The sequence below is a fragment of the Odontomachus brunneus genome, unplaced genomic scaffold (assembly GCF_010583005.1).
Source record: "Odontomachus brunneus isolate Ranch 3 - 2012 unplaced genomic scaffold, Obru_v1 Obru_scaffold_081, whole genome shotgun sequence".
Classification (NCBI taxonomy): domain Eukaryota; kingdom Metazoa; phylum Arthropoda; class Insecta; order Hymenoptera; family Formicidae; genus Odontomachus; species Odontomachus brunneus.
Genome location: NW_022639531.1, coordinates 1,153,847 through 1,164,947, shown reverse-complemented (window position 1 = coordinate 1,164,947; position 11,101 = coordinate 1,153,847). Strand labels below are relative to the sequence as shown.

Sequence of the window (11,101 nt, the reverse complement as noted above, 5' to 3'; positions counted from 1 at the left end):
ATTTTTAGAATCTCTAAAGAATTAATGTGCACTAAGTGTGAAAGTGTAAAAAGTTCAATTAATGCGAATAAACTTATTGGATATTAGCTATTTTCAGACAGCTCACATCTTCAAAGGACGTCCTAAAAATATTCTGATGACATCCCTCCGTCCTAAAAGCGTCTTCAGAATGTATTTTAGAAAATTTGTATTGTATGAGGTGCACTAGTATGCAGCGGGCATTAGATGTAAAAGTATAAATAGTACAAGCAACTCGAACAAACCTTGTGTGCGCGCGCGTCTGTGTGGATATCGATCGCGGGAAACGAATTGAATTATTTCTAAATCGCGGGAGACACAAGATCTCGTGATATTAATCGATTCGTTTCGTTCGCCGGGCACATTCTAGTTCCCGAGTTAATTGCGTTGTGTTCTCTGCCTTGCAGGAAACATCAGGACCAGGGTGGTGCTCGACGTCGAGACGAAGAAGGGGTATTGGTTGACGGTTTACGCCCAAGATCACGGAGTGGTTCCGCAGAGCTCGAGTCTACAAGTAAGTTTCGGCAATCAGACTTCGTAGATTGACGAGGTTTCCGGAAAAACAAGCGCCTTCGAAGTATACACGAACCAACACTGTCACTTACAACCAGCGTGAACTATTCAGCCGCGAGAGCGCGCCCAATTGAACTTCGCGCATTTCTCGCGACCGACACGTAGATTTCGTTTCGTGTCTCGGGCGTTTTCGCGGACGTGGAGCCGACAAGGAGCCGCGTCTGCGGTTGAGGTGCGGGTTGCTTAAAACAGGCTTATATACGATTACGTGCCCAGAAGCTACAAACCAGCGTCGGCGATTGTTTTCTCTTTTTTCACGAGCGCAAATAAATCGCGTGCGCGCGCGCGCGCGCGCTCGCGACGGACGTTTTATTTAGTGAATGATTCATAGACCGCTCTCGTGCCGCAGGTCTACGTCGAGGTGCTGGACGAGAATGATAACACGCCGCTGACCGAACTCCCGGTTTACTATCCCTCCGTGCCGGAGAATTCACCCGCCGGCGTGAGCGTCCTGCAGATCCGCGCCTTTGATCGCGACGCCTCGCCCCAACGATTCGTCTTCTCCATCAGCAGCGGCAATCCGGAGGGTTATTTTCTCATCAACTCCACCACCGGTAAGTTCCGAGCTCGCGCTCGCGGCGCGGCGTATCGTGTCGGCGAAATAATACGGCCTCACGGGAAAGAGAGAAAGAGGGAGGGAGAGAGAAAGGGGGAGAGAGAAAGAGAGGAGAGAGAGAGAAAGACAGAGGATCAGGATGACGGGTCTTTAGCCGCACCCGCGCCGGTAATGAGGTCAATTTTGCCGGACGAGAGTTTTAATAGATCCGTTACGCGGAACCGGGAGATTGGCTCCTTCCGTGAAAAGAGTTTCAGTCGAGTCTAGCCGTTCGTTAGCCGAGCGAATCGGAAGATCGAAATATTGATTCTTCAGTGAGTGATCCGATATTACAGCCTCGGCTCAACATGAGGCGTTTCCCTGCTAGTAACGGGAATCCGATTTAGGAAGACGATGTATTTTGTATAATCAGCTCTGTTCTGATGTCATTGATGATCAAGCAACAGAGTATTCATATGTGTCTGACGCAACGCACACGTCCGCTCATGTGTATAGGTACGACTCATCAAACTGAACGGAAAAATGTACTATTTTGCTAACAATCACGATTATTTTTAAGATATTAACCCTTCAAATAGTAACCATGGTTATTTGTTTCCGGGACATTCTAGAAAAAAATGCTCGTTCCTCAGAGTAGTCTTGTTTAAAAATTATTAAAAGAAAAATATTTAGCAAAATTTATTTTTCATAGGAGCTATGTGGTCTTGAATTAGAAGAAAATTTCTAAAGGAACTAAACTAAAAAAATAGGAAAAGAACAAAAGAATTTTTAATAATTTCGGGGATTTTTTGAAGCACTCTCAAAGGGAAGAAAAATCGAGGGTGACCTTAATTGCCATTCCAAAGATTATGCTGTCGATGACAATTAGGTTAAAATTAAAAATTAGTAAAAGAGTGCGTGTGATGTGATGGAACGAGTTTAGCTTTTTTTATTCAACATGTTTGAATCCATTGACAATCTCTTGGCGGTGGGCGTAATGCTGGACTATTTTAATGCACGCCTGTCCAACACAGCGCTGCGTCATGAAAAATCGGTGAAAAATCACTGAAATTCGAGCGACTCGGTGGTCACTATATTTTTCGAGTGAAATTTCACTCCCAGAAATTAAGAGAGTGTGATTACCGAATGAAGAGAATGCATGACTGACGGTCGAGTTAAAGTGGACGCATAATAGAAAACACTAAATTTCTTTATTTTTTTCTAGCAACATGTCTTCTCGCCAGAACTTAATAGAGCAACCGCGATATAGAAGCGTCCAAAGATACGTTGTTCTTGCCGTGCATGCAAATTCAACTGATCGAACGTCGATCCATATTCATCAGTCCTTTATCGTTTCGCTTAGCCTTCCTCCTCGCGTGAGACGCTCGGGGATTATAAAACGATGAGAGTGCCTATCTCGCAGGCTCGTTAGATCTAGGACAGTGTCATGCCTTTGACTTTAGAGCCTTCATAAATAACGTAAGAGGCGACGTTATGTTGTTTAGTGCGACGAAATAATGTATGAACTATAATCACGCATAAAGAACGGCAAGTAATGCGCCACGATTGGATTCGAGCGAGCGAGATTTAAATGCTCTTAAATGTCGTTGCGAGATGTCTTTTTACAAATTATTGAGGAAGATCTTTAAAGATACATTGCCTGTGTAGTCTTTGCAGAAAGTTACCAGAAATTAGTCAATACGTCAATATTTCCATTTTCCGTATAAAAACATACATATATACAGTGTGGTATATATACAGGGTGTTCATTTTCCATCATTTAGAGGCTCTGAGTAGGACTTCAGTTTTCATATGTATTAAATATATACTCATACTTTAAAATATACAAATGTTAAAAAATTTAGATCGAAAATAAGGCTAAAATCTCGGGATGTTTACTAGCACTTAAAAGTGAAATAAATTTCATCCACATAGAGAAAATAATCTGATTGAATTAACATATATATTTAATTCAGTAAGTTTTGGTGAAGATAAACAGACTTTCTATGTCATACAAACATATGAATATATGTTTTTATTGTCATAACCTAACTCTGGTTATTTTGATCAGAACACATGCAAACAAATTTGGTTACCTTAAGTAAAATTATGTTCATTTCTTATTAAACGGTTTGATTAATGTATTCTGAATTCTGATTAATTCTCAAGCAACTTTTTTTCGATGCAGGCTCTGAACTTATTGGTCAAATTGTATCACTTTTAGATACAATATAGATTATTAATCTATAATTCTCTTAAAATAATTCTTTATACATAATTTTTTAGATAAGGCCAATACACTCTTAAAACGATTAGGTCGCTAACGAATAGCTTGAGGTACAACATTTATTTCCGTCCACGATATGGAAATCTAGACTCTCGTGGAAATTATACCGGTTTCAAATCCTGGCATCCGGCCCGTTCTCCTTCACGAATAACGGGCATCTTGCATTCTTCGTTCGCGATCGATATTACGCAAAATGAAAAGTCGGTTGCGCCGCGAGGCGATCCACAATGGAAAAGTCAGTCGTCATTTGATCCGTATTCATCAGTGCCGGGCAATCTCGGGAGCTTCCCCTTTCGCCAGCTGGCCAACCCCGTCCTTCCGCATGTTCGTTCACGGAAACTTTTAATGTTCGAGGATTGTACGGAACTTGGCTCGGCGCTCGCGTCCCGTCGTAATTCATGTGCGAGAGCAAACATCCGGCGATCAGACGAGCCTTAGAACGGACGGATGAAACGCGCGCAACTCGTCACACGTGCGCCGCGGCCCCGCTCTTTGTCACACGTCAATGCGGAAATACTTCGCTACAACGGGTCGATGATATCGGTCATAAATGTCATCGGGTTATCATGGGCTCAACAGCAACGAGGCCCGCAAACGAGCTATCCTCGGCTGTGTCCTCGACGCTGCTGTCATCGCGGATGACCCTCGCGAAAAGTCAGAGCGCGCACGTATCATGATAACCGTTTTTTCACTGCCGGAGTTTATTTATTTGCAGCTTGAGAGATAGGAAATATTCCAAAAATTGACGATGCTTCTTCTTTTATTGTCACACACGTTTCGAAATAGAACGAGTTTCATGTACATACACTCGATCGCATAAATTACTTAGTAATAGTGACTACAAATTTTTGACTAGCTATTTTTAGTTACGTGTTTCTCATGCTTATTGATTAGTCCAAAAAAAAGAAAGACGTGTTTAAAGTAAAAGTGATATTATGACGACGTTTTGTATGGGTTAGTAGGAGTTCACATATAGGATAGACCGAAGCTATATTATTCCAGATATGTGTTACTCATGTGCTCTTTTTTAGTATTTATCTTGAGAATAATAGCAAGTGCACAAAATCGCGAAATGGTCCTTTTAAAATATAAATAGTTTATCCTGTGTTTCGGATTCAAATTTAAAATTAAAATCGGATTAATATTACAATTAAGAAATAGAAAAAAAATTTGTTTTTTAATAGCAAAGTAAATTTCCGAGCCTCACGAAATTTTGTATTATCCCAGACAACACAATGTCCAAAACTGCTACATAAGATGTCTTTAAGACACTTTTAAGATAACTTAAAGACGTCTTATGTCCCAGTTTTGGACATGTGTGCTATCTGAGATTCTCCATCGCGTCTGAATAAAATTGAGCGAAGTGTTACTAGCTAGAATGAAATTTCTTGTAAGTGTATGATATACTGTTTCTGGTAATAAATACAATTTTCATGCATAAAGTGATTGAAATAGAACATATGGGCGGGCGAGATAAAATTGATCCATAATTAAAGACCGGCAGGAAAGCTGTGGAGACCTCTCGTGGAAATTCTGGAACTACTACTCAGGATATATATTTTATACGTGGCCTTCTTTACGCGCTACTGAACAACTGAATCAGGCCAAGATGTTGTTGCATGTTCGTATTTTGGTTAGTACAAAACAAAATATATAGTTAGCAAACTCGTAGCGAATATTAATACATAGAAAAATCTCTATCATATTTATACAGTCAGTCACAACAATTAATTGCCTGGGAAGTTGTAACTCCGAAATTTTAAAATGTAGAGAATATCTAGCCCCGATCTCCCCTACTCACATAACTCCAGAGGAAAGCACACAACTTGTCGCGGTTACAGTTTAAAATCAGTTCATATAATGAATTGTAGAAGAACCTGGAGAATTATGGGGTCGCATCGATAACCTTTTTAACTGTCATATAATGAAATGTTTCGCAATTACTACATCTTAGATATCTTTTACTGCGCGTCATTATCAGGCATCATAATATTTTTCGTTGAAGATATTTTCCGATGCTAGATATTGTTTTATGTGTTTGACACGTTCTCCTACATTGAAATTTGTTTGATACCTTTACATAAGACAAATAATGATAAAATTCTGTTTTTACGTGCTGTGCATACAATTTACGTTGTTAATCCTCGTCATTTTTAATTGAATATGCAAATATCGCCTATGATGTTTTATATTATCTAATTCAAACTTATACATTTCGGAGCATAACGGCCGTTATATTCTTAAAATGTTAAGTTGCATTGTATCTTTTAATATATTGTATTTGAGAACATTGATACCAACATTTTCACCATACCAAACATTGATTGTCATTAATATCTTAATAATAGAAAGTTATAGCTTTATTGTTTTATAAGAAGTGTTGTCAATAAACAATTATAATTAATTAAACGTACAGTAGTATGCATTCTTACATATTGCGTGTTTTAATAAGTTACTTTTAGAAACTTTTGGAAATTAATGATTGAGGAATAAAAAAGTTTTGTGAGATATCCCATTTTACCCCGCGTAAAAAATATAATAAAATTAAGTGATGTCTTTAGAAAAATCCACAACAATTTCGTCTTTTTAACTATTCTTTCATAAAACTTATGTCTTCCTTATAGTGGACTTTTTAAAAAATGTCTTGGTACAATATAAAGTTGATTTATTTATTTCTAATATGTTTAAAACTTATTTGAACCTCTTACGACCCTCATTATGTTTCTATTATTCCCCTATAATGATGACAAATAATAATTAAAAAAAATATATATACATTCTGATTAATTATTTAAATTAATTTTATATCTTAATATCTTGCTTATACTTTTCCCTCTTAATATTTCTACTTTTCTTTACTAGTTAGCTTCGCTTTACTAGTTAACTTTTACTAGTTAGCGTCACATATAAAAACGTCAATGCTTTTATCGACGCTTACGAAACATCAAGCTGTCAAATTGTCACTTTTGCTTTGAACATCCGCTTTCTGGATTAATCAACAGTCAGAAACGCGTAGCTTAACACGAATGCGGCTAGTCGAAAATTGTTCAGTGACCATCGATCTAGCGAGTGGCAAAGCATCATCCGCACGATCGAGCGCACAAAATAAACTGAGCGTCAGTCAACGGTGTCAATCATCCCGAATTTTCAACGAACCTCGTGCAGGAAGACGTGTATGGATGCACGCCGTCGCGAATACATGATCTTGTATCGGAAACTATTAGACCCCGCTTCTGTCCTAGTTTCAGCCCGGTGCGATGCCGCCACGCCAGCAGCAATTACCGCGCGTAATGCAACGGACAGCTACCAAATTCCGTGTAATACCAGCCAAATTGGTTTCCCGCCCCGAAGAAGAGACATCGTCGCTTTTATCGCGCGGCCACCGATCGCGGTGGTTCGCACGGCCCGTGCTGCGCCGGGAATATTATTTATCGCCGTCGTCCATTTAGCAACGTTCCTCGACTTTTGCCACCGACTCGGCCCCCCGAGCATCGTATCGTATCGTATTGCGTCCGTCGCGATACGATCGGCGCGCAGCTAAAACCGGACAAACGTACACTTATCGCTCGCGCGCGACGAAGAACGCGACGTATCGCGCTGCCGGTGTCCCACCCGTTGCAAAACCCGACCGCGGCTCGTATTTACTCGGCGTTATTACGCTTTGTCGCGTGAGGAGGCTGCGCGCGTGTAAACGGAGCCGCGGGAAAGGATTCGCGGTTTTTCCTAATGACGGTATTACGATAGCCGGATAGCCACTGTTGAACGGACTACCGGATGCGGTACGCGTGGAACGCGAGGTCTGTCGGGCGCGCCCTCTAAAGCCTGTTCCGTACAATCTGCAATTGGACCGGTGAATTTACATAGTCGAGCAATGTTCAAGCGACATTGGCAGCATTAAGGAGAGGTTTACAGATGGCGGGAAAATAAAATAAAAAGTTTTTTAACAATAAAATAAAAGGTTTACGAATTTTCTTTTTCAAGGAAAAAAGTAAGTGGAAATATCAATATGAGGTTTACATAGGTTTTTTTGGGCTGAGTGCAGTGTCGCCGGAACCATTTCAGGAATTGACTAACTTGTGCCTGACCGAGCTTTAAAATAAAATTTTAGATAACTAAAATAATCGACAAATCAATAAAATTTACCGATCGTCACGTATGTAATCCTTATTAAATAAACGAGAAGATTTCCGTACTAAATAAACAAAACAGAGAGAGGGAAAATGATTTGTAACTTCTAAGAACCGTTATTTTGTTAAATTTCAACTTTCCGCATATAATAAAAATTCTTTCTCCAGCAAATTTAATACAGTTTTTAAATTTATTACTATTTGTGCTATTAGCACAAATCGTTTGAGACATTCACATTGGCAACAATTCATGACTCGTTGGTGAAATTTCGTTCAGGATATGCTTATTTTGGCCATATCTAGGCCCTACGAAATTTTATTTGGGATGTTACTTCATGGACTATTCATGAAATTCTATTTAGAATTTGCCTATCTTGACTACATCTGAGTCTTATGAAGATATGCCTATTTTGAGACATACCTTATTTGGACTATTGCATACTTAGAGATTGCCTAAATTAATTTCTACCCAAAATGGGATCACAAAATTTAAAAACCGTATTAAATTTGCTGGAAAAAGAATTTTTATTATATACGAAAAGTTGAAATTTAACAAAATAATGGTTCTTAGAAGTTATAAATCATTTTCCCTCTCTCTATCTTATTTATTTAATACGAAAATCTTCTCGTTTATTTAATAGAAATTACATACGTGACGAATGGTCAATTTTAATTATTGATTTGTCGATTATTTTAGTTATCTAAAATTTTAATCGATTAATGTGCATCAACGTTATGTTCAAGTAAACTATTAATACAAATAATAATAAAAATAGATTTCCTGTACAATAAAATCAAATTAAATGTACAATAAAATTAAATCAAATTTTTAGTCGTGATTACATGACGATAGATTAATTTTGATTACTGCTTTGTCGATTATTTTAATCATCTAAAATTTTAATCGATTAATGTGCACCGACATTGTATTTAGGTATTACAGGTAGTTTTCCTCTCTCCTTTTTCTACGTAAAAGACGATCATTCTCCCACCGTGACACTAATCCTAAACTTTACGACGATATTTCGTTGTGCTCGCGCGCATTATTGATCGTATGAGATAGACTTGAGTCGTACGAAGCTTTTCTGCATCTGTGGCGAAGTAACATGAAACTGATTGGTCAACGAGTTTTACGCCGCTAGTCAGGACAAGTCATGGTACCGTGGCGTATAAGCGCGCAATTAAACCGGTAATTATTAGTATTAGAGAGGCGCGGCCAAACGGTGGAATTCGAAAATCTCTGGTTACGCTGAAACGACGGTACTTCCATCCATCATTTTTATTTTCGAGCCCTTTTAACGCGTTGATTGCCACGTTGATTCCCGCGTTGATTCCCACTAATTGTACAAAAGCTTAACTGATCATCGAATTACCAAAAATACGATAAACAAATGTAATTCGACACGTGCGTATCTTTTACTTCGTTTCATTAGTTCTCTATTGGCTGTGTGTTAACCGACCTTTCAAATGCGATTAATTGTGAGAAAAACAAGGCTTATGCATTCGCGTATGCATGTCTGATGCGAAATTAAATTTAAATTGTGGGAGGATGATAATGTTCGATAGTGTCAAACGTACGTGACACCTGCGTTGACGATGAAAAATGTGAAACGCACATGTAATTTCCGTTGCACGTGATGATTCTCTCACGTCAACAATCAATTGTACTTTCCACGTAGCTTAAAGAGATGCTGTTAACGAACGAACGAAAGAGAAGTCGATAACGAACTCCCAAAATAACGTAAAGACGATCAGCACTAACACAATTATGCTATATTTTTCGTATTTTTTACATACAGAATACAGAATTTACGTAAATATGTGTTACTTTGTTTTATCATATTCAGTAGGTAATGTAATCACGTGTAGGTAGAACTACGTGTAGAAATCTTTCTGCAAACTATTCGAAGTTTCTGAATTCATTCAAATGCAAAGGTACAGCAATGTTCTTCAAAATTGTTCTGTTTACGTAAACTGCGGAACTTTTAGATTAGACAAATGTTACGCTGACAGCGCGCTTGAGATTTTACATTAAAATTTTTTTTTATTTTCGTCACATATTGAGCAATGCTCCTACTTATTTGTGTACTTTCATCGTGTTGAAGCATTTGTAATTTTGTACAAGCAGTACGATGTAAACTTTGTAGCAAAATATCAATATTTTGTCGGTAAAGTGTACAGCTTCAGCATCTCTTTATTCTTTATCGTCTTCATATATCGAGCAATGCTTCCATTCATTTTTGCACGCATTTTTATCGAATAAAAACGTTTGTAATTCTACGTGCGACAAATACAACGTAAATTCTGCAGAAAAGAAAGTCAGTATTTTGCCGGTAAAGTTTCCAAACGTAGCGTCCCTTTAAACCGGCAATTCGATCGAAAATTAACGTTCGCCGTCTTCGCTGAAACATGCTGTTGCACGCTGGGACCTGATTGTAATGTCATTTCGCGACTCTCATTAGAGAGCCTTCGCCGTAAAAGCGTCTTTTTTTGGGAAGAGTCGCGGCGGACCGACCGACTTTACCCATGCCGGCGGTGGGGGAAGGGCAGGGGAGGCTCGTTTCCGCAATTAAATCACCGGATCACTCGATTAATGCATCACTTCGCTTTCGCCACGCGCGGCCGCCTCTTTCGCTCCGCGCACACATTCCGTGCGCGCCATCAATCATCCGCGACCGCGGTCTCTCGATCAATTTTCGCGAGCGCCCCGATAACAAGCAAGGACGTGGTTTTTTAATCTGCCGTAACGTCGCGCGGGTGGGGCGACGCCAATGGAAAAGGTCAGTTCCGCGGCAAAAAGCTACTCCATCACTCGCCACGAATGCATACTGAAGTAGCGCGTCACGGTATATCGCATGCACATGCTTTACGATTACAGCATCGTTCCTCCGCCCTTATTAACGTTATTATGCCGGCGCGTGGCGAAGCTAGTTTATCCTGTAATTATGGCTTTTACGACGTAATAATACAACCCCCGTGAGTACAAGTTTCACGAACGTATGCAAAGGGGAGTCGCGTGTGTTTCACATTAAAAGCACTATCGAATTTTCCGGAATTTTGAGTCGATTTCCGACAGTTCAGGTAGCGATACGCTTCGCTCCTTTTATGTCCACGCTCTGGGAGAAGATGTCCTTTAAAGGGAATCAGTGAAATATTAATACACATGCAAACTGAAATCCTACTTAGTGTCTTAAGTGACAGAAACTTAGCGTCTTAAATAACAAAAAACAATAACGCAAAATCTTATTTGTAAGTTCTAAAGAGAATGTCTTGGCAAAGCTAGTAAATTAAATAGAATCAAGAGCAGTTAATATAAGCTTCAGAGCATCAAAGTGAACATTAAGTGGAATATTGAAGTTAAAAGTGGAATCAAAATTTCGACTCGGGTATGACTTCGCTACAAAATCTGTAGTACAAAAATATATATTAGTAAAAGGAATCAGTAAAAATATTTCTAATTGATTCATTAAAAGGAAAATGGCATCAATCATCAGTGAATATTCATTGATTTTCAGTGGAAACTCTGTCGAAATTAGAGCCCTACGCGACCTGAACTCTCCA

The 11,101-nt window shown here is 39.1% G+C and overlaps 1 protein-coding gene across 1 annotated transcript in view; it reads left to right on the top strand.

Moving 5' to 3' along the window:
* The first annotated feature begins 424 nt into the window (after positions 1-424).
* Positions 425-11,101, top strand: part of LOC116847589 (fat-like cadherin-related tumor suppressor homolog) — an 85,493-nt gene continuing 74,816 nt past the window's right edge. The window contains exons 1-2 of the mRNA XM_032822720.1: positions 425-532; positions 941-1,145. The gene's annotated coding sequence lies outside the window, so the exon portion shown is untranslated. The remainder of the gene's footprint in view (positions 533-940; positions 1,146-11,101) is intronic.